Source organism: Trichechus manatus, unplaced genomic scaffold (genome assembly GCF_000243295.1).
Source record: "Trichechus manatus latirostris isolate Lorelei unplaced genomic scaffold, TriManLat1.0 scaffold00026, whole genome shotgun sequence".
NCBI lineage: Eukaryota > Metazoa > Chordata > Mammalia > Sirenia > Trichechidae > Trichechus > Trichechus manatus.
The window spans coordinates 19,003,825-19,025,601 of record NW_004443962.1 but is presented as its reverse complement, the minus strand read 5'-3'; the positions used below and the strand labels follow the sequence as shown (position 1 = coordinate 19,025,601).

At 37.9% G+C, this 21,777-nt stretch overlaps 1 protein-coding gene across 10 annotated transcripts in view; it reads right to left on the bottom strand.

Annotated features, from left to right (window-relative positions):
• The window catches only part of ZBTB20 (zinc finger and BTB domain containing 20), a 920,614-nt gene that overhangs the window by 664,842 nt on the left and 233,995 nt on the right, over nucleotides 1–21,777 (bottom strand). For 6 of the 10 annotated variants that reach the window (XR_002823602.1, XM_023728689.1, XM_023728690.1 and 3 more), the window contains 2 exons: nucleotides 14,466–14,511; nucleotides 9,245–9,287 (listed from right to left, as the gene is read on the bottom strand). The gene's annotated coding sequence lies outside the window, so the exon portion shown is untranslated. Of the gene's footprint in view, nucleotides 1–9,244; nucleotides 9,288–14,465; nucleotides 14,512–14,713; nucleotides 14,781–21,777 lie in introns of those variants that run through there. The other 4 variants (XM_023728694.1, XM_023728692.1, XM_023728691.1 and 1 more) reach the window with 2 other exon arrangements.

Sequence of the window (21,777 nt, the reverse complement as noted above, 5' to 3'; positions counted from 1 at the left end):
GGATACAAGACAAACATAAAAAAATCAGTTGGATTCCTTTAAACCAACAAAGAGAACCTCGAAAAGGAAATCACCAAATCAATACCATTTACAGTAGCCCCCAAGAAGATAAAATACTTAGGAGTAAATCTAACCAGAGACATAAAAGACCTATACAATGAAAACTGCAAGACACTACTGCAAGAAACCAAAAAAGACCTGCATAAGTGGAAAAACATGCCTTGCTCATAGATACGAAGACTCAACATTGTGAAAATGTCAATTCTACCCAAAGTGATCTACAGATACAATGCAATCCCAATCCAAATTCCACCGACATTTTTTAATGAGATGGAGAAACAAATCACCGAATTCATATGGAAAGGGAAGAGGCCCCAAATAAGTAAAGCACTACTCACGAAGAGGAACAAAGTGGGAGGCCTCACACTACCTGATTTTAGAACCTATTATACCACCACGGTAGTCAAAACAGCCTGGTACTGGTACAACAACAGATACATACACCAATGGAACAGAATTGAGAATCCACACATAAATTCATCCACCTGTGAGCAGCTGATATTTGACAAAGGTCCAAAGTCTGTTAACTGGAGAAAAGATAGTCTCTTTAACAAATGGTGCTGGCATAACTGGATATCCACCTGCAAAAAACTAAAACAAGACCATACCTCACACCATGCACAAAAACTAACTCTAAATGGATCAAAGACTTAAATATAAAAACAAAAACAATAAAGATCATGGAAGAAAAAATAGGGACAATGATAGGAGCCCTAATACATGGCATAAACAGAACATGAACCATAAGTAACAATGTACAAGCACCAGAAAAGAAACTAGATAACTACGAGCTCATTAAAATCAAAAACTTATGCTCATCAAAAGACTTTACCAAAAGAGTAAAAAGACAACCTACAGACTGGGAAAAAAACTTTGGCTACGACAAATCTGATCAGCGTCTAATCTCTAAAATCTATAAGATACTGGAAAACCTCAACAACAAAAAGACAAACAACCCAATTAAAAAATGGGCAAAGGATATGAACAGGCACTTTGCCAAAGAAGATACTCAGGTGGCTAACAGACACATGAAGAAATGCTCACAATCATTAGCCATTAGAGAAATGCAGATCAAAACTACAATGAAATATCATCTCACCCCAACAAGGCTAGCATTAATCCAAAAAAAACACAAAATAATGAATGCTGCAGAAGTTGTGGAGAGACTGGAACACTTATACACTGTTGGTGGGAATGTAACACAGTACCACCACTTTGGAAATAGATGTGGCGCTTCCTTAAAAAGCTAGAAATGGAAGTACCATATGATCCAGCTATCCTGCTCCATGGAATATATCCTAGAGAAGTAAGAGCCATCACACAAATAGATACATACACACCCATGTTCATTGCAGCACTGTTCACAGCAGCAAAAAGATGGAAACAACCTAGGTGCCCATCAATGGACGAACGGATAAACAAATTATGGTATATCCAAAAAATGGAATACTACACAACAATAAAGAACAACGATGAAGCCGTGAAACATAACACGGAGGAATCTGGAGGGCATTATGCTGAGTGAATTCAGTCAGTTACAGAAGGACAAATATTGTATAAGACTACTATTATAAGAACTCAAGAAAAGGTTTAAACACAGAAGACAACATTCTTTGATGGTTACGAGGGTGGGGAGGGATGGGAAGGTTATTCATTAACTAGATAGTAGACACGTTTTATCTTAGGTGAAGGGAAGGACAGCACACACTACATGGAAGTCAGCACAACCGGACTAAACCAAAGCTAAGAAGTTTCCTGAATACAATCAAATGCTTCGAGGGACAGAGTAGTAGGGGTAGGGGTCTGGGGACCGTGCTTTCAGGGGACATCTATGTCAACTGGCATAACAAAGCTTATTAATAAAATGTTCCACATCCTACCATTGTGGGTGGTGTCTGGGGTCTTAAAAGCTTGCAAGCGGCCATCTAAGATGCAGCAATTGGTCCCAACCACCTGGAGTAAAGGAGAGCGAAGAACACCAAAGACACAAGGAAAGTAGTAGCCCAGGAGACAGAAAGGGCCACATAAACCAGAGACTTCATCAGCCTGAGATCAGAAGAACTAGATGGTGCCTGGCTACCACCAATGGCCACCCTGACAGGGAACACAACAAAGAGTCCCTGATGGAGCAGTAGAAGGATGGGGTGTAGTAATCAAATTCTAGTAAGAAGACCAGACTTAATGGTCTGACTGAGACTGGAGGATCCCTGGAAATCATGGCCCCTGGATTCTCTATCAGTCCAGAACTGAAACAATTTCCGTGGCCAACTCTTCAGACAGGGATTGGACTGGACTTTGGGATATAAAGTCATACTCGTGAGGAGTGTGCCTCTTAGCTCAAGTAGATATAAGAGACTAAATGGGCAGCTTCTGTCCAGAGTTGAGATGGGAAAGCAGAGAGGGTTAGGAGCTGGTTGAATGAACATGGAGAATCAGGGGTAGAAAGGAGGAGTGTGCTGTCACAGTATGGGGAGAGCAATTAGGGTCACATAACAATGTATGTATGAATATTTGTATGGGAGACTAACATGAAATGGAAACTTCATTTAAACTACAACAATAATATATATAGATACATATATATACAGTGGAAGAACTGGATTCAGAAAGTAAATATACTTATTTTGATTAATTTAAATTCAATTATGACATTAACGACAAATTTACAGAAAAAAAAATCAATTTTATTTTGGTCTAGGTTATATCCTATCCTGGCATGGCAAAGATTCTAATATGAATATATTGCTTTGCTTGAAGCATCAGATTAGCATGATTAAAGACTACGTTTGAAATGTCCCTGATATACAAAACTAACCATTTCTTAAAGTAATGTTGAACTCAGCTACCCTACTTGCTATATAAATTCAAAGCATTATATAAGGAATATTTCACGTTAATTTTCAGTGTACCTGTTTTTTTTTTTTTCTGTACATATATCTATAAGCAACTACACTTAAATATCAGTAACCTTAAATTCCTCAAATTTTTGCTACAAAAAGTTAACAGGTGAGGGAATGAGTTAACAGGTGAGGGCTGGAATAAGCAGCTCAACTTCAGAATCACTATGGTGACACTAAATAACTGGAACCTTCAGTCTAATATTTAATCCATATACGTGTCTGCACCCAGAGTTCCATTACAAAGAAGATGGGTTGCCCGTACTATATCAGATGCTATTTGTAATAAATGCAAATCAATGTTAATGACAAGGGCTTTAAAAGAAAGGACAGGCTGATGCCAAATGTGTCACAAAGGCTGAGAATGACAAGGATATGAGGGAGATTATTTGAGATGTGGAACCACAATAATAGCAAAACTGCTTCCACAGAAGCCTCCAGATTTTTTGGCAAAAAAGGCAGAATTGGCCTCTCTTGAATCTTGAATCTTATCCATTCTTCTTCCATCTTTTAAGTATACACTTCCCTCCTTTCTGTACCTGCCATACTGAGCTAATTTGAGTGGCTATGGTTATCTAAGGGACTCTGGTGGCACAGTGGTTAAGAGCTCAGCTGCTAGCCAAAAGGTCAGCAGTTCGAATCCACCAGCTACTCCTTAGAGACTGTATGGGGTGGTTCTACTCTGACCTATAGGGTTGCTATAGGGTTGCTAGGAGTTGGAATTGACTCTACGGCAACGGGTTTTGGTTTTTTTATGGTTATCTAAAGTCTCTCTCTCTCTTGCTCTCACTCTCTTTTTCTCTCTCTCAAAATTTTATTCAAGTAGGGAACAAAAAAATTCCACAAATCTATTTAGAGTTAAAGATTGATTATTGTACAAGCTTCTTTACAAGTAAAGGGTACAGAATAACAGATGAAGAAACCATCAGCGACACTATTACTAAACCCTGCTTTCTTCACTTCAAATCCTCTTTGGAAAAGATTAAAGAAAAAATAAACACAAATTCCGTTATCACAATTACAAGTTACGGGGACAGAACAATTTGCATAAAGAGAATGAATGCGTGAATGAATAAAACACAAAAAGGTAATAAAATAGATCACTAAAAAGAGTTACTTTAAATGTATAAATTATTAAGATGAAAGTTATATTACAAATGAGAGAGAATTATTATTGATGAGAAAAACTCTACAGTAAATATTAGCAATGGCTAGGCTATGGAGTGTTTCTTGAATTCTTGCTTATTTGGGTAAGTGTGATGCTGTATTCAAAATGCACACTAAATCTGAAGTAACTAGAGCAAGTAATAAAAGTGGTGGAGAAAGAACGACCTAGACAGTAGATAACGTTAGACACTTTATCACATGGTTTCAGAGTGGAACCGTGATGATGGTAAAGATAATGATAATGATGATAAAGGAGAGAGTAAGAAGAAGAGCTAACTTATAATTTCCAAGTGTTTTGTTATATTGTCACCTCTAATTTACAGGTGAGGAAATTGGGTCTGACAGCATATGAGAAGCTGCCCAGAGCCAATAAATAATAATGCAGAAACTTAAATCCAGATCTTCTGTTTCCAAATCCCATACTCTTTCCACTATAATATATTGCCTCTTTATTTCCTGAAGCCTGGGATACATAGTACAATTCTTAAATACTATGACTATAATAACCATGTACATAGACCTGTACATAGACCAAGAGGCTGTTGTGCGAAAAGAACAAGGGGATACTGCATGGTTTAAAATCAGGAAAGGTATATGTCAGGGTTGTATCCTTTCATCATACTTATTCAGTCTGAATGTTGAGCGAATAATTCGAGAAGCTGGACTATATGAAGAAGAACACAGCATCAGGATTGGAGGAAGACTCATTAACAACTTGCAATATGCGATGACAAAACCTTGCTTGCTGAGAATGAAGAGAACTCAACTCAAAGCACTTACTGATGAAGATCAAAGACTACAGCCTTCAGTATGGATTACCCCTCAACATAAAGAAAATAAATTGGACCAATAAGCAATATCATGATAAACAGAGAAAATACTGAAGTTGTCAAGGATTTCATTTTACTTGAATCCACACTCAATGCCAGTGGAAGCAGCAGTCGGGAAATCAAATGATATATTGCATTGGGCAAATCTGCTGCAAAAGACTTCTTTAAAATGTTAAAAAGCAAAGATGTCACTTTGAGGACTAAGGTGTGCCTGACACAAGCCATGTTAGTTTCAACTGCCTCACATGCATGCGAAAGCCAGACAATGAATAAGGAAGATCGAATAAGAATTGATGCTTTTGAATGACGGTGCTGGGGAAGAATATTGAATATACCATGGACTACCCGAAAATCGAACAAATCTGTCTTGGAAAGTACAGTCAGAATGCTCCTTAGAATGAGGATGGAGGGACTTTGTCTCATGTACTTTGGACATGTTATCAGGAGGGACCAGTCCCCTGGAGAAAGACATCATGCTTAGTAAAGTAGAGGGTCAGCAAAAAGACCCTCAATGAGATGGACTGACATGGTGGCTGCAACAATGGGCTCAAACATAGCAACAATTCTGAGGATGGTGCAGGACAGGGCAGAGTTTCATTCTGTTGTACATAAAGTCACTGTGAGATGGAATCAACTCGACGGCACCTAATAACAACAACATGCTTAAAATAGAAATTGCCCAAGTCAGTTTTGAGAGTATCACAGTATTTATAAAAATAAAAATCTGCTTTTTAAAATTTATTGTTGTTTTATAAATAGGTAGAGGGCAAAAATCTCTTTAAATTTCCCTCAATTCTTAACACAGAAACTTGGTAGTGAGAAGGTGCTTTCAAAACTGTGAGTTGAATTGTGAACTAGGAATGAAAAAAATAAGAATCTACAGAAACATATAGAAGATCTACTTCAGATGGAAGGATTCAGTAAAGGTCTCTCTGAATAGGTATTATATAATAAATAATAATATAATACTTCACAGTGATTACAGTCTAGCAGAAGAGAAAGACGTGAAACTAATAATTACATAACCATTTATTTATTTACAACTGAGGTCTATTCATTGTGTGACTATGCCACACAATTCCAAACTCGTTTGTTCCTACCACTCTCCAGGCTGGGAATGTTCTACTCTCTTTTCTTGTTATTTAAGTCCTGTGTTTCATGCCCCCCACCGCCCAAGGCCCAGCTCATGTCTCGCCATTCCCTAGCAATTTCCAGGACCACAGCAGCTCACAGGGCTCTATACCTCCACCGAATAGCTTTAGCATTTACTGACTTTTTCAGCAATGGCAAATGGGTTTCGTCTAACATGCCAATTCTCACCAGTCGATAATGGTTGTCTAAAGTGTTGTCTTCAAGAGGATTCTGAGCCCAAGTTTGGCTTGCTGGCAGAGAGAGCCACGGTGGGTTAGTGATATCCCTGGGTGGTGCAAATGGTTAAAATGCTCACTGCTAATCCACCCAGAGGTACCTCAGAGGAAGGGCCTGGCAAACTACTTCCAAAAAATTAGCCACTGAAAACTCTGTGGAGCACAGTTGTACTCTGACACACACAGGCTTACCGTGAGTCGGAACTGACTCAATGGCAACTGCCTACTGTTTTTTTTGTTTTTTTTTTCATGGCAGCAAAGGGGAGGATGGGGACATCAGGTCAAGAGGGTTAATTTGACAATAAGAGTACCTATTTTATTTTTTTATAGCATTCATTTGACAGTGAATCCAGGTCCAGAGAATGCATTTGACAGAGAGTGCCTTATTTTGTTATTTTTTTAAAAAAACATCTATATCACATCTCTTCAAGGATACCATAAGATTCTCGTGGTCAAGGATCACGACTAGTTCTCCAGGTCCATAGCATCTAGCAGTGCTTGCAAACAAGTGGCATCTGCTAATGATAATGAAATAATCTTTTTAAAACCTACTCATGACTACTATTGACAAGCTTCATTTATCTCTTAGAATCTCTCAACAGATTATCAATATCAAGCCCATTTTAGAGTAACTTAGCAATACAAATTTTAAAAATTTAAATAAATGTGTCCTTTTTATAATCTCAAGACCAAAATTAAACATTAGGAAATCGATAATACTTAAGGATACTTATGCCTTCAACCAAGTAATACAATGAAACAGAGAAGATACGGCAAACAGAAGTATTCTTGAAATGGATTTAAACTTCTTAATTTCAAATCCTGATGTTTACATATTTCACCCTTAATATACCCCAAAATTTGTATCCCGTTCTTAGTAGATTGCATCACCGCACATGGTAGTAGTGAAGAAATCCATGTAGATTGGTTTAGAGCTTACATTAGAGAAATAGTTCCATTTTACTAAGGAAGCGTATTTACCGTATTCCATAAAAGCTCACAGTTTGTTATACATTAACTGCTCATTCTCTGTGCCAATAAGACTGTGTTGGAACAGCAAATGAATTTGGTGCATTCATTTCAATGATTCTGCAAACCACAGGCCACCCAGTTGTCTAATGGTAAGAGAGCTCCAAAGCCACCTGATCACCATTATACTCCCTTGGTTTTTTGAACTAGCACGGTCAGTACTGTCAAGAATCTCAATGCAGAGAAGAATGAGAAGGAAAAGTATACCTCAAACCTAACCATGAAAAAGGGTTTTATTAATGCAGGCACCAGTGATGATGTGGCGAGGTTGGAAAGGGAAAGGGATACAGGATCTGGAGTGCTTTATCTGCTCCAAGACCAGTGCTGGTTTTGGCGCTTCTCTCACTCTAGTGAGTTGCAAAAAAAACAAGCAGGTGCTAGCAATCTGAGAGACCACATGCCAGCTACAGCTGCTTCAAACTGATTCAATTACATCTGCCTGAATAGTCCCAGGACATCAACCTGTGAAGAGATCCATAGATTGAAAGGAGACCTAGTCCATCCTGATGTACAACTGTCCCTGAGATAACCACCTGCAAATCTCCAAGTTTTCCTGTAAGTGGTCATTCCAGTCCCAGGCATACGAGAAAAGACAGGAACAAAAATGTGATTTTTATTCACTTTGAAATTAAGAATTGGTTGAAGGGAGCACAAAAGGCCCCTTTGAATTTTCATGCTTAAAATCTGACAGTCGCTGGGGTCTTAAGGATACTGTGAAACAGCCTGATTTTGTGAGAACATTTCCCAAATCAGTGGGTACAGCACATTTACAGAACGTGCTCTTGGGATCTGGACTTCGCTCCAAACCTTGTTTGTACAAAAAGGGGCCAAGCAGCTGGGAAATTCTGGAGTGGAGTGTGTCCTCATTAGTTCCCATCTGCCACCAGAACTCGGCTCATGGCAAGTTTGGCTAAGTCCTGGTGTACTCAGGTCCAAATGTGGGTCAGTTTTAATTACACTATACAGAATTCAGTGTGCAGCTTTTAAATCCTTATTATACAGCACAGAGGAATGGGCAGCTCTCCAAGTAATCAATTTTTTAAAAGTACATATATAAAAATTTTAAACCAGGCTAGACAGACAGTGGGTGGAAACAAATCTCATAAATGAGTACAAGGGTTAGTTCAGAGAATTATTAGTGAAATTGGGTCATGAGCAAGTCCTGCTTTAAAACTTCAAAGCGAGAGACAGACCTTTTCCATCAGTAAGATGGGAAACTCGTATGAGGTAGGCACAATGCCCTTTGCTCTTCAGCATGAATGGAATATAAGGCTAGAACTCGCTTCTTGTAAATACCTACAAGAGTGCTGGTTTTAATGTAAACAGAACTATTCCTTGTTTTGTCTTTCTTCCCACCCACTCCCTTGCAATGTTTATCATTCATGGCAGGGATTGTAAAAAAAGAAAAAAAATCACAAGCTACCTGTTAAAAGTAAAAAATTAATTAATTTTAAAAAGATAGGGCAAGCACAGGCGAGCAGAGAGCGTGTGTGCTGAGTAGATGACCCTGGGAATAATGACTTGGCACTCAATGCCACCCACACAACTGGGGCCACAATCAACCCACGCAGTCTCCATGCAGAATCCATCCCGTCCAAAAGCTCCATCAGGTGCAGGAAAGCTAACACGCTAAGTCTTCAAAGACAACTGTCAGCAAAAACCCAGGAGTGAAGATGCAGGCAGGCAATGGTCGGGCACTTGGGCAATGGCACAATGTAGCACTTTTGATGGATAAAATGTCATTTGGCACAAGCCCTAATGACAGAGAAAAAACTTAAATGCTCAAAGTATTTTGGGGGCTTGTGACTGAGTTGCTCTGGAACTTATCCATCAATAAGGCAGCATGGAATTCTGGGTTCAAATGATAGCCCTTAACACTTGCTAAATGTGTTACCTTGGACAAACTGCTTATCCTCTCTGAGATTCAGTTTTTTCACCTGTAAAATGGGGGAAATAATATCTACTTAATAGGGTTGTTGTAAAGATTATCAGTAATATACCTGGAATATAGAAGGCACTCAATAAACGTTAATTATTATTAACCCAACCAAATAAAGTGTTCACTAATCATTAATGTTTATCCTGATTCAGCATGTTCAAAATTGTCCATTTGACATTAGACAAGGCAACTCAATTAACTCCGCTGAGCAATGGTCTATTCCATATATTATCTAGTGCTTTTTCCCTCTTTCCTGATTGCTGTTCAGGAAGATACTGCTGCAATATAAACAGCCTGGCAGAAGAAAATGGTTTACTATAATTAAGATCATCTAGCTTTTATTAAAGATAATTAAGGGAAAATCATACATACAAATTCACAAACCCACTTTTCTACTGTTGAGGGAGTCTGCATAGGATGGTATCAGAGCATTTTATCAGACTAATTTCCTTCTTAGTTTAAAAGCAAAAAAGAAAACCTTACGTAGCCATCTACTCATTCACAACTGTGCTCACTAAATCTTGGGCTGCTGAGATTGTGACAATCTTGCCAATAGAACCTCCTTTACTTCAGTAATAGTACATGGTTTAATTAGCGAACATGGATTCTTCATTGTTTGCAAAATATTGGTTTTAAGGGTATCTGACTTTCAAAAGAGGGAAAGTAGTTGTCTGGGGTGGTTTCAACAACCCCTTCCATTGCAAGGCACACTTCCATCCATAATCAACAGATCTTGAAATGGATGTGATTACGCCCAGCTTAAATTTTTCTTTAAACAGACCCAGCCTTCTACATAAATTCAGCGTGCATAGTTAGAAATTGTGAGTGTAAGCTGCTGAACTGAGATACTTAACCGTTATTACTAGAGACATGATAAACTTTGCCAAAATTAATCTTCTTAATGGTGAATCCCACATCTCCTCCAAATCCATATACTGCCCATCATAACAATTTAAGATGAACATAGAGAAGAAAATAAATATTAGGAAATACTAGTGGGTGCTCTACAGCAATATTTGGTATACCGAATCTACCATAGGTAGTCTACCTTTTGTATAGATAAAATTTGAGGCTTAGTAAAGTTAGGTAACCTTGATCAGGTCATGCAGCTACTGAATTGTGGAGCTGGGATTTCAGTTCAGGCCAGCTGGACTCCAAAGCTCCTAAATTCAAACTCAGGTAAGAGATTTAGAATCCAGATACCCTAAAAGCATCATTGCCTTCCAAAGATGCTGATTCTTTTAAGGTATTCACAGACTCCTTTAGACACCTGAAGTTTCATAAATAGTTGTTGTCTTGCTAAACCTAACTCAGTTTATTCTCCTTACGAAGAAACCAGTGTTGTTCACAAACATACACTGAAAGGCTTCACAATCAATTTAGATAAAATCAATCCCTATTATAAGAATACCTGAAGGTGTTTTAGATTCAGTATAGTGATAGCCTGTCTTATGGTTAGTATTCCTGCAACTTGACATAGTCCATTTACTTCTTAGAGACAAGCAATAAACTCTCTAATCACCAGTAGACTCTACTTTTTAACTCTAATATTTAGAAAGATAACTTCCTAGTGTGAGAAAAATATCTCATACTAGAACAACAATCAAGAGTTCCAGGTTCAAATACCACATCTCTTACCCACTATACTGGGTAACCCTCACAAGCAACTAGACCTTTCTGAGCTTATTTCCTCATCATGGGTAAAATAAAGATGTTAGGTAGATGACCACTAAGGTCCCTTCACGTTCTAATAGTATATTATTTTTTAAAGTTTTTTCCAAAGCCCTGGAAGCAGAGGTGGCTTTGGATAGAAACTTCCAGAGGATCTACGTGACAATGCCCAGCTGAGAATCCCTGCCCAGGCAATTAGATGATCTGAACTTCCGTATCTAAGTTGGAGTAGTGGTGATGGTGATGGTAGCGGTGGTGACAGAAAAAACAGTAGTATAGCCAAGATCTATTGAGCACTTATGTGCCATCCATTGAGCTAAGAATTTTCTGTGTATTGAGTTACTTAACTTGTAAACAATAATATGACTTAAATATTATATTATTTTTCCAGTTTTTCAAATGAGGAAACAAAGGAACAGAGAGATTAGGTAGCTTTCCTGGGTTCACACTAGGTTCACACTACTAGTAAGTGGTGAAGGCAAAAAGAGCTCTTGTTGACAGGTCTTTGTCTCTCCCACTAGTCTGTGTGCTTTTTGAGGACAAGGACTTTGTCTTAATCATCTAGTCTAGCACTGTGTCTGGAAAATAGTAGGCATTCATTTACCGGGGGAAAAAAAGGAAGGAAGGAAATGAGGAAGGGAGGAGGGAAGAAAAAAGAAATTATATCTAGGACATACTATATTCTCAAAAAGTGCTGGTTTTCTTCCTTTGTTCCTTTAGCTCTGGAATCAGGAAAATCTGCAATTACTCCCAGGAGTCCCAGGGCTTGGTGATTTCTTCGTCCTTGGGATTCCATACCATAATTCCTAGTACAGGCTATTGAAGTAGCTGCCATTATCTGGCTTCATGATTAATATTCTAGTCAACACATGTCCTTGGCTCATCTCTTAACTTCTAATGTTGAGACTGGCAGAGGAATAGAGTTCAATCTGCCACACTATAGTTCGGGGAAAAAATAATGTCTTTGATAGTGGCTTCTAACCCACTGGTGTAAACAAAGGTGAAAGAAAAACTGGTCCCATAGGAATGCTACTTCCATGTCTGAAAGTACCCATGAATGTTATCAACCTGTGGTACAAAAAATTGAGCAGCCTAAACAAGATGCTTAGATGGAACAGACATGGTTCAGTATGCAGCCTGTGCCATTCTTCTGTGACAGCCTCAGGACTTGTAAGATGGAACTTTAGAGGGTCTCACTAGAGTAGGTCTTAGCAACCCTGTTTTGACTTTACCTCTGCTGGGCTTTACCTCTATTTACTGACAGTTAGACTTATAACTAATTATCAACATACATACAGTAAACACAGGGCCCATTACTTCTGCTTAGCAAAACAGTTACAGGTGTTTAACATGACCTGATCTCACCTGACCAAAAGAAAGTCAACATACTTTTTGTGTTTTCAGTGAGACAGAGATAGGGAGAAAGCACACAGCAAAGCTAAGGCATTAATCATAGAACACAGAAATTGTGTTTATTCCTATACTGTAAAGTACTTTCAAGGTAACAAGTAACTTAGCCATTGAATGTCTCAGCCTTGTGTGTAAAATGGGGATAATATACTGAGTTTTCTCACAGGCAACAAAAATGAATATAAAGCATATTGCAAACAGTGCTATGTCAGTTCCTGATGATAATAATGAGATAGGAGCAGTTTTTACATGTTAATTTCTTATTTTAAGAACAGAATTTATCAGTAGTCTCATCTCTACCTAATCAGCAGTATGAGAGCCAACAGAAATCCATCAAGATTCAACCAAAATACATAATAAGTAACAAGTTTACAGGACTCTTTATCCCGCTATTGCTAACACAGCTCCAGAAATGTTTCCTTCATGTATACACTCATCCAACATTTACTGACCACCAGCGATGCACAAGGCCCTTTATTAAGGAGTTGTGGACAATCCTCTACTCATCTCTGTACCTATGTTTCCTGCTCCCAAAGAAGTTAGTTACATTTACATTATAGTGATTTATTAAAAACAACAAAAGGAAGTAGATTCCAAATGGGCACTCCTTGGTGATTTTTTTTAAATATGTTAAGGAGAATAATGTAAGTTGTTCGGGTAAGTTTTTAACAACTGGAATTGGAGACTACCAATTATTTAATTAAATACTTCCACTGAGTTGCAGCTTTTTGTATTGAATTTACAGAACTTGACCTAACCTCTACAAGATACAGTCTTCAGTAGTTCCAATATCTATATTAAAGATATAGAAATTTGTCAGAAAAATATAGAGAGCTATTAATCAAAAGAAACTTAAGATCACTAACAGGTAACTCTTAGGAAAAAATATCAGGCAACTCGGATTGGATGAAATTGAAGGATAATATTCCAACCTTAAAATCTACATCTGTATTTTATCTCCTCTTCTAGGGTTACTATTTAATTTTCACATTTTTTTCCTCTCTCTCACTTCCACCCTACTGCAACTCATGCACATGCACAAACCAAGAAATCATCTAACAGTATACCCTTGCATTTTCTGAATATGCCCCATGTGTCCACTAATAGCCAAATGCTTTCAAATCTGTTCAGCTAAATGGATCAATAACTACATCCAGCCTCACATAGTGGGATTGCCAACATGGTGAAATCGAGCCAAACACAAAATGTCTCCACCAGGACAAAAATTATCAGCAACCCAGTTATCTGGAGAGATCCACTCTCCCCAGGTACCCTTTGGAGAGGTTAGCATACACGTTAAATCTAGGGCAGTCAACAGCTACAAAGATAATATGTGAGACAGAGAACAAAGGATTTGAATAAAATGTTTGGGAGCTAAAACCAGTGAGTTTTATAATAAACCAATGTAATAGTTCAAGCTCTACATCAAGTAAAAAGCTATGAAACTCACAGTACACAAAACACGTAGCGGCAGAAGCAAACTGCTAACAAGCTTCTCTGCGCTCGCTCGTGTGACACAGCTGCGAGCAACAACGAAGCAGGTGCAACCAAGCTTTGAGAACTCTGCCTGTTGCCCAGGAACCACACCACCGCACGGTTGAGATTTGAAACAGGTGCAAACATTTTTTTTCACTTACTAGCGTTTGCGACAGTACAGCAGACAGTACATCTGCAACCACTCCTCACCTAAAGCAGCCACCACAGAAAACAAGCTCAAACGTAGCAGAAAGAGTTTGAAAATAAAACAATGTCAAAAACATAGTGGTTTTGCAATAGTCTGACCCCACATCAGCAGTTGCTTTAATAGGACAGCTCTATGCAACACTCCTCTAAGCTCTTCACCAGATGAATGCTTTGTAATTAAAATTATTCTGCCTCATCAAATCTTAGAAATGTTTATCTGATTCTTACAGTAGAGTGAAGTGAAATGTATTTATAAAATGTACTATCTTTTGACGCTCTCAATGTTTACCAGTACTCAAAAATTAACATTTTCACATTACTAAACTTGTAAGCAACTTTAATACACAAAAATATAGTAACTTGTCAACTAAATACACAGATTTACACAGCTATAAGTAATTTGTATACATACCTGTACATCTATGGGGCACAGACAGACTTGCAATTTATCAGGCACTCTGAAATGTAAAATAAATATATCACATAAGTAAAAATTAATTTTCTGAGTGGGAACTAGTATTTGTGATTAGACAATTTCTGCATAACATAAAATGAATGAAGAAAGTGGAGAAGTAGGAAAGAGTGCAGGGCTTAAAAAGGTGAATTATTTTATATCTATATTTTCCCCATATGATATTTCAGATCCCCTTAAATTCATACCTGTGTATTATGTACACAGAGAGTCCCTTAGCAGTGGTATAAGAAAATGCATAGCAACAAGGAACTAAGACTCACCCTGGTCTCTGAAACACAAATGCTTTCACTACAGGATGAGGCAAACACTTAAAACTGATTTTTTTTTTTTTTTTTTTTTTTTTGGTATTCCTCCAAGACTACTGCCTCCCTAATACAAACATGACTGCTGCTGTCTAAAACGAAACCACTTCGATTCATCTGCACTCAGTTTGGATAGAATACTGGTGAGAGAGAAAGGTGGTTTTGCAGAGCAGTTCACAAAAACAAAACAAAACAAAACAAAAGGATAAATAAGTAAACTCTGAATGTTCATTAACTTTACAGCAAATAGAAACGCAGATTGATCCCTACAAGAGGGAATGCTAAAGTCACACGGGATATAAGGGATATAATGCTTAATGCCTTTACCCAACACACTAAAAGCTGCCAGTCCACACAGAACACTATCGAAGTTCAGCTTAAAAAAAGTATGCAGGGTTTACAATTAGACCTGAAAAATATTTGGATGTGGGTGGGAACTGTACTGCAACACGTAGCTTCTGTACTACTGTGACCCTTGAAAGATTTCATAATCTTTTTTTCAAAGCAAACTAGAGGGTTTAATATACATACTTCTGAGCAAGTTGATGACAGCCACATATTAAAGTCAGTAGGTCTACTTCATATTACTTGCTTAAATGTGTGTAGAGGTAATAACAATTTGGATGATGATGAGACAGCATCCATACACTTCTGATGGGAATGAGAATTGCTAAATATTTTCTGGAAAGCTATTGGGCAATATGTATCAAGGCCTTGAAAAAGTTAAAAAAATTTACTCAGTAATTTTAGTTATAGGAATCTATCTTGCATAATTGAAAACCAACAGATTTATATAAAAAAGATGATTTTTATGATAATGAGAAACTGAAAGCAACCTAATTGTCCAATAGTAGAGACATAATTAAGTAGAGCACAACACAACCATATCAGAGAATATTTTGCAGCAATCCACAGGGCACCTTAGAAGAATATTTTAGATCTTATGGGAAAAATACATATAGTATAATGCAATGTAAGCATGTAGGTTACTAATTACATGGACAGTATGAAATCACGGGAATGAGGGAAAAAAAGAGAAAGAACATAAAAATATTAAGAGAGGTTATATATGGGTGATCAGATTATGGATGGCTTTTTTTTTTTTTTCCTTTTTCCTTTCATACAGACTTAATTCCCCACAATAACCATATTACTTTTATAATAGGAAAAACATTAGTTGGCAGGTTAGGGGTAAAAGAAAAAAATTACCAAATGCCATATGGAAGTCATAAATCTAACCTTCCTAAGAGCAATAAATGACATCAGTTACACATGACATCCCCTCAGCATACCTACAGCGAGGAGCTCTTACTCAGTGTTCCCCCTCGGGCACAGGCAGGGCCTCCTTCACCCCACTGCTCAGTCTACTCTAGGAATGCGGTAACACATGTTTAATCATCTTAGAAAAACTTCTTCTATTATGCCGAGTCAAATGACGGCAAGAACAATTTAAGACTGCAAACCCATTCAACCTATTACAGACTAATTTATTCACGAAGTCAACAACATTCAGTGAGCATTCTCTCCCTGTAAGGTGCTGTCTGGCATCCTGAAGTGCTAAAAGATAAATCAGGGCACATCTTACCTGCACAGAGCTAACAATTTAAAAGAGCACCAAACACAAGTGTACGGACAGCTCACATACAGATGTAAACACAATGTAGTTCAAGGCATTGATGACATATCTGGCATACTTTAAAGCAAGAAAACACATATCAGGCTTATTCTTTTATATATATCTTAAGCAAAAACTGACATGTTGCTTGCATCTAGATCCATTCTCAGTAATGTGAAATGAAAAATCTTGAGTACTAATGTGTACCAATTATAAAATGCATTAGTATACCACTTTGTATACTTCAGGTATTTAATTTTTTTCCTTATGTGATCTACTTTTTGTTAATAGAGAATTATATAATAGGAGAACAGGTATGAAGGAATATTGATGCAATCTAGGGTGCTGGATATGTAAGATTGTCTAAGATTATCTAAGGCCACATAAAGCATATGCCCAATTATTAACAGACTACAGTTATTTATTGGCAACCAAAGTAAATAAGTGAGTTACTGGTTAATCCTGCCTGAAGACACTGCTATGGCAACACCATGAGGAAAGGAAAGGAGAGAGGGAATGGACGGAAAAGTACTGAGGGATCCAGAATAACCAAGAGGACGGGGAGATGTGTTTCATTGTGCAGATATAATGATGCAGCATAGGGATTCCCTCCACAGCAGTTCAGTTACCCTCGTGGGCTGCAGCCATAATCGGCATTTGTCCCTCTGAAGCCAGCACCACATGAGGTTCCCAGGGGGTTGAGGTCAGCCTGTGTGAAGTGGTGCCAAGCACTAAGAAAAGCTCTTCGTGTGATCAATGATCCAGAGATCCGGGGCTCACAGAGCTCTCAGCAGCAGCCGAGTTCCATACGAGGTAGGATGGTGGTTAAGTGCTTGGCTTTTGCACTCAGACAAGCCTAGACTTGAATTCCAGCACCCGCTCTTCAATTGTGTGACCTTGATCAAGTTACAATTTATTGTCTGTAAAATGGCAATTGTATTGTCTACCTTATAGGGTTGTTTGTGGGGAGCACATGTTATAGGCATATAAAGGAACTAGCACAGCACCTGCCATAAAGTAAGCATTTGATAAACAGAAGTATTAGTACTATCATAATTGTATGAGAAAGTGAAAGGATGTCTGTCTCTTTACGTTAAGCATCATTTTCTCTTGCAGGCAATAAGCAGATACTTGCTGAAGGTATCACCCTGTTGCCCAGGCTCAACCAAGAGCCAGTAGTGCACTAGATAGTGTCAAAAGACACTATCATAATATTAGTAACCACAATGAGCAACCCAAACCAGCATTTTCAACCTATTAATGAATAGGAAGGCAGTAGGTTCTAAACAAAATATGCAGAAATACTCCCTAAATGCTCTGGGTGAAAAATGAAGGATTGTTTTCCATATTAAACTGAAACAAACAGGAAGTAGAAAATAGAGACAAAATGGATATAATTACTCAACTGGAATCTGGCCAGTGAGTTGTGGGCTCCTTAATAATCACATGTGGGCAGTTCCATCTTTTTATGTATTCTAAAGAGAACCCACAAATGACCTGAGTTCACATATAATGTAAGGTTTGCAAATACACGTAAAAAATATTGCAGTCAGTTTTTATCTCAGTGTTTGGAAGACAGAAATGGGTGAAAAATGGTGCTGTTTTAGTTCCTATTAGTCTTTTTGTTTGGAGCACAACACAGATCCAGAGTTGTTAAATGATGCCTTCAGATTCCCATGCAGATTATGTAATGCCTAGAGTTGCCTGGGTCACAGGAGGATGAAGTTACATCATCACCATTCTAGATGCACATATACTAGAGAGGGCTGTTTTTGTTTTTTTTCTAAGTTCTTTTTACATCCAGGTTGGCAAAGCTGTGTTCCCCACTGGGAACGGAATAGGTCCAGCTCTATGCTGTGGACTGTAAGAAAGTTCATCTTCCCACCATATGGGTTGGGTTTGGCTGGAGATGGATGGTGCCTCTCTAGCCTTAATAACTATAATACCTAATTCACTTAAGGAACTGAAAAGGCTTCACCAGGGTTTGTGGGGGACAGTGGCTCGATAATCTAAGTTCAGATTAAAAAAAAAAAAATCCCCCATGGCTAGTAAGTATCCTCAGAAACATGTTCAAGTCAGATTCAGAAGAGGATGTGGAACGAAGGACGTCGTTGCTTATGTCAGATGGATCTTGGCTGAACGTAAAGAATACCAGAAAGATATTTACCTGTGTTTTATTGACTATGTAAAGGCATTGGACTGTGTGGATAATAACAAATCATGGATAACATTGTAAAGAATGGGAATTCCAGAACACTTAATTGTGCTCATGTGGAAATTGTACCAGAACCAAGAGGCAGATGTTTGAACAGAACAAGGGGATACTGATTGGTTTAAAATTAGAAAAGGTGTGTGTCAGGGTCATAGCCTTTCACCATACTTATTCAATCTGTATGCTGAGCAAATAATCCGAGAAACTGGATTATAGAAAGAAAAATACAGCATCAGGATTGGAGGAAGACTCATTAACAGCCTTGCTTGCTGAAAGTGAAGATGACTTGAAGCAATTACTAATTAATGTAAAAAATTACAGCTTTCAATATGAATTACATGTGAACGTAAAAAAAATGAAATCCTCACAACTCGAAAAATAAACGACATCATGATAAATAGCAAAGAAACTGAAATTGTCAAGGATTTCATTCTACTTGGATCAATAATCAATGCCCATAGAAGCAGCAGTCAAGAAATCAAACAATGTATTGCACTGGAAAATCTGCTGCAAAAGACTACAGTGTTAAAAAGCAAAGATATCACTTTGATGACTAAGGTGTTCCTGACCCAAGCCATGGCCTTTTCAGTCACCTTATATGCATGTGAAAGCTGGACAATTAAAAAGGAAGATCAAAAGCGAATTGACACATTTGAATTGTGGTGCTGGTGAAGAATATTGAATGTACCATGGACTGCCAGAAAAACAAACAAATCTGTCTTGGAGAAAATGCAGCAGCAAGGATGGTGAGACTTCACCTTGCTTACTTTGGATATGACATTACAAAAGACTAATTGCTAGAAAAGGACATCATGTTTGGAACTGGAGGGTCAGCAAAAATGAGAGAACCCTTCCATGAGATGGACACACAATGGCTGCAATAATGAGCTCAAATATACCAAAGACTGTGGGGATGGCTCAGGAACAGGCAATGTTTTGTTCTGTCATACATAAAGTCTCCACGAATCGGAGCCAACCTGATGGCAAAAACAACTTCTAAAATTTGGCCTATTTTGAGAAACCAAACCAACTGCCATTGAGTGGATTCTGGCTCATGGCAACCCCATAGTGTCAGAGTAGAACTGTGCTCCATACGGTTCTCAATGGCCGATTTTTCAGAAGTAGATGACCAGGTTTTCTTCCAAGTTTGTCTCTAGTAGACTCAGCCAACCTTTTCATTTAGCAGCAAATGCATTACCCGGGGACTCTATTTTGAGAAAAGATACTATGCAGTACAAAATACTTTTATTTATTTTATTCAATATGTATTAACTTTTCTGGACCCACTACCAAGCTGGATGCTCTATCATTATTATATCATTATTACAAACCAAAAAAAAAAGCCCACTGCTGTCAAGTTGATTGTGACTCATAGCAACCCTACAGGACAGAGTAGAACTGCCCCACAGGGTTTTCAAGGAATGGCTGATGGATTTGAACTGCCAACTTTTTGGTTAGCAGCCATAGCTCTTAACCACTAAGCCACCAGGGCTCCGCATTACTATAAAAGTAGGCCTTAATCACCAGTAAGTCAATTTTGTTTTAAAAAAAAAACTGAGGTACTCTAACTTCTGGGGTTTATCTGAACAGAAAGTTCTACAAAGAGTAAAAGGAATTGTAATTTTAATTATTAATTCTTATTTTTCTAGATTATTGAGCTAGATTTAGTTCTTCATGTTTAAAAGCTATCTGCCTATCACAGAGAGGAAGTATGAAAGGCAACAGCTATCTATTTATCAACTCTGTGAACTGGAAACAGATAAAGGACAATAAGGAAGGAAAAGGAAGTCATAGGATAAACACCGTTAACCCAAGGGCACAGCTGGTCTGTCTAGACTTTAGGTCAGACTAGCTAAAATAAAGCTACAAAATGCATGAAAAATAAGCTTTAAAAAACCTGTTAAATATTAATTTTCTAGTATTAATGGCTGCCACTTAAAATGAAAGAATTTAATATCAAACTTTATGTGTAAATATGGTGAACTTGAACTGTCAACAGAAATTTGATCTACGATACACTAAATGGTAATTATTTGTCCTATAGTCCACACTTCACAGTGGATTAAGGAGAAAATATTTGTTGTTGTTTCGTAAATGATTATATTTAAACTTGACAGTATCTTTAAACAAAAGTGTAAGAGCTGGTCAAGCAAATGAACAAAACTAGAATTTAGATAAATGTTAGGAATTATATTTTCAAAATACTTGTTTTCAACTTAAAGTTACGACTATGGAAAGGAATAATTTATTCTTGGGGAATGTAAAAATTGTACTGGTCTGCTCTTACATATCACTAAGGTCTTAACTTAGGGATTATTTCCTCCAGAATCTGACTCCCTGTACTTAATTTTGTCATATTTATCATCCCTTTGTATTGTAATTGTCTTTCACATATGACCGCAAACTTAAGGGCAGAAGTTTTGTCCTATTCATCATTATACCGCTAGTCCTTTGCGCAGTGCCTAATACGTGGTTTGAACGTTGATTCAACTTTGTTATCATCATTCTTGATGCTTCAGAAAATCCAAATTGCATAAAAAGTTAAGAAATCATATTCCTAAACAAACTCTTTTCAACTTTTCAAGAACTAATTTTCCAACCTCTCTTCCTTTATTATTATTTTTTAACCTCTTTTCTTTTAATCCCCCCCCCCCGCCACCTTTCCTCTTAACGTTCCTAGGTGTTGCACAAGATGTTTGTGACAATATTGGAGAAGCCAGCACAACTTGACCAAGGCAAGGTCATGGAAGCTCCATAGACACATCCAAACTCCCCGAGGGACCGAATTACTGGGCTAAGGGCTGAGGGCTGTGGGAACCATGGTCTCAACGAACATCTACCTTGACTGGCATAACATAGTTTATAAAGAAAATATTCTACATTCTACTTTGGTGAGTAGCATCTGGGGTCTTAAAAGCTTGTGAGTGGCCATCTAAGATGTCACCCTGTCTGGTGTCACGCCGTATGGGGTAAGGGAGAATGAAGAAAACCAAAGACACAAGGGAAAGATTAGTCCAAAGGACTAATGGATCACAACTACCAGAGCCTCCACCAGACTGAGTCCAGCACAACTAGATGGTGCCTGGCTACTACCACGGACTGCCCTGACAGGGATCACAA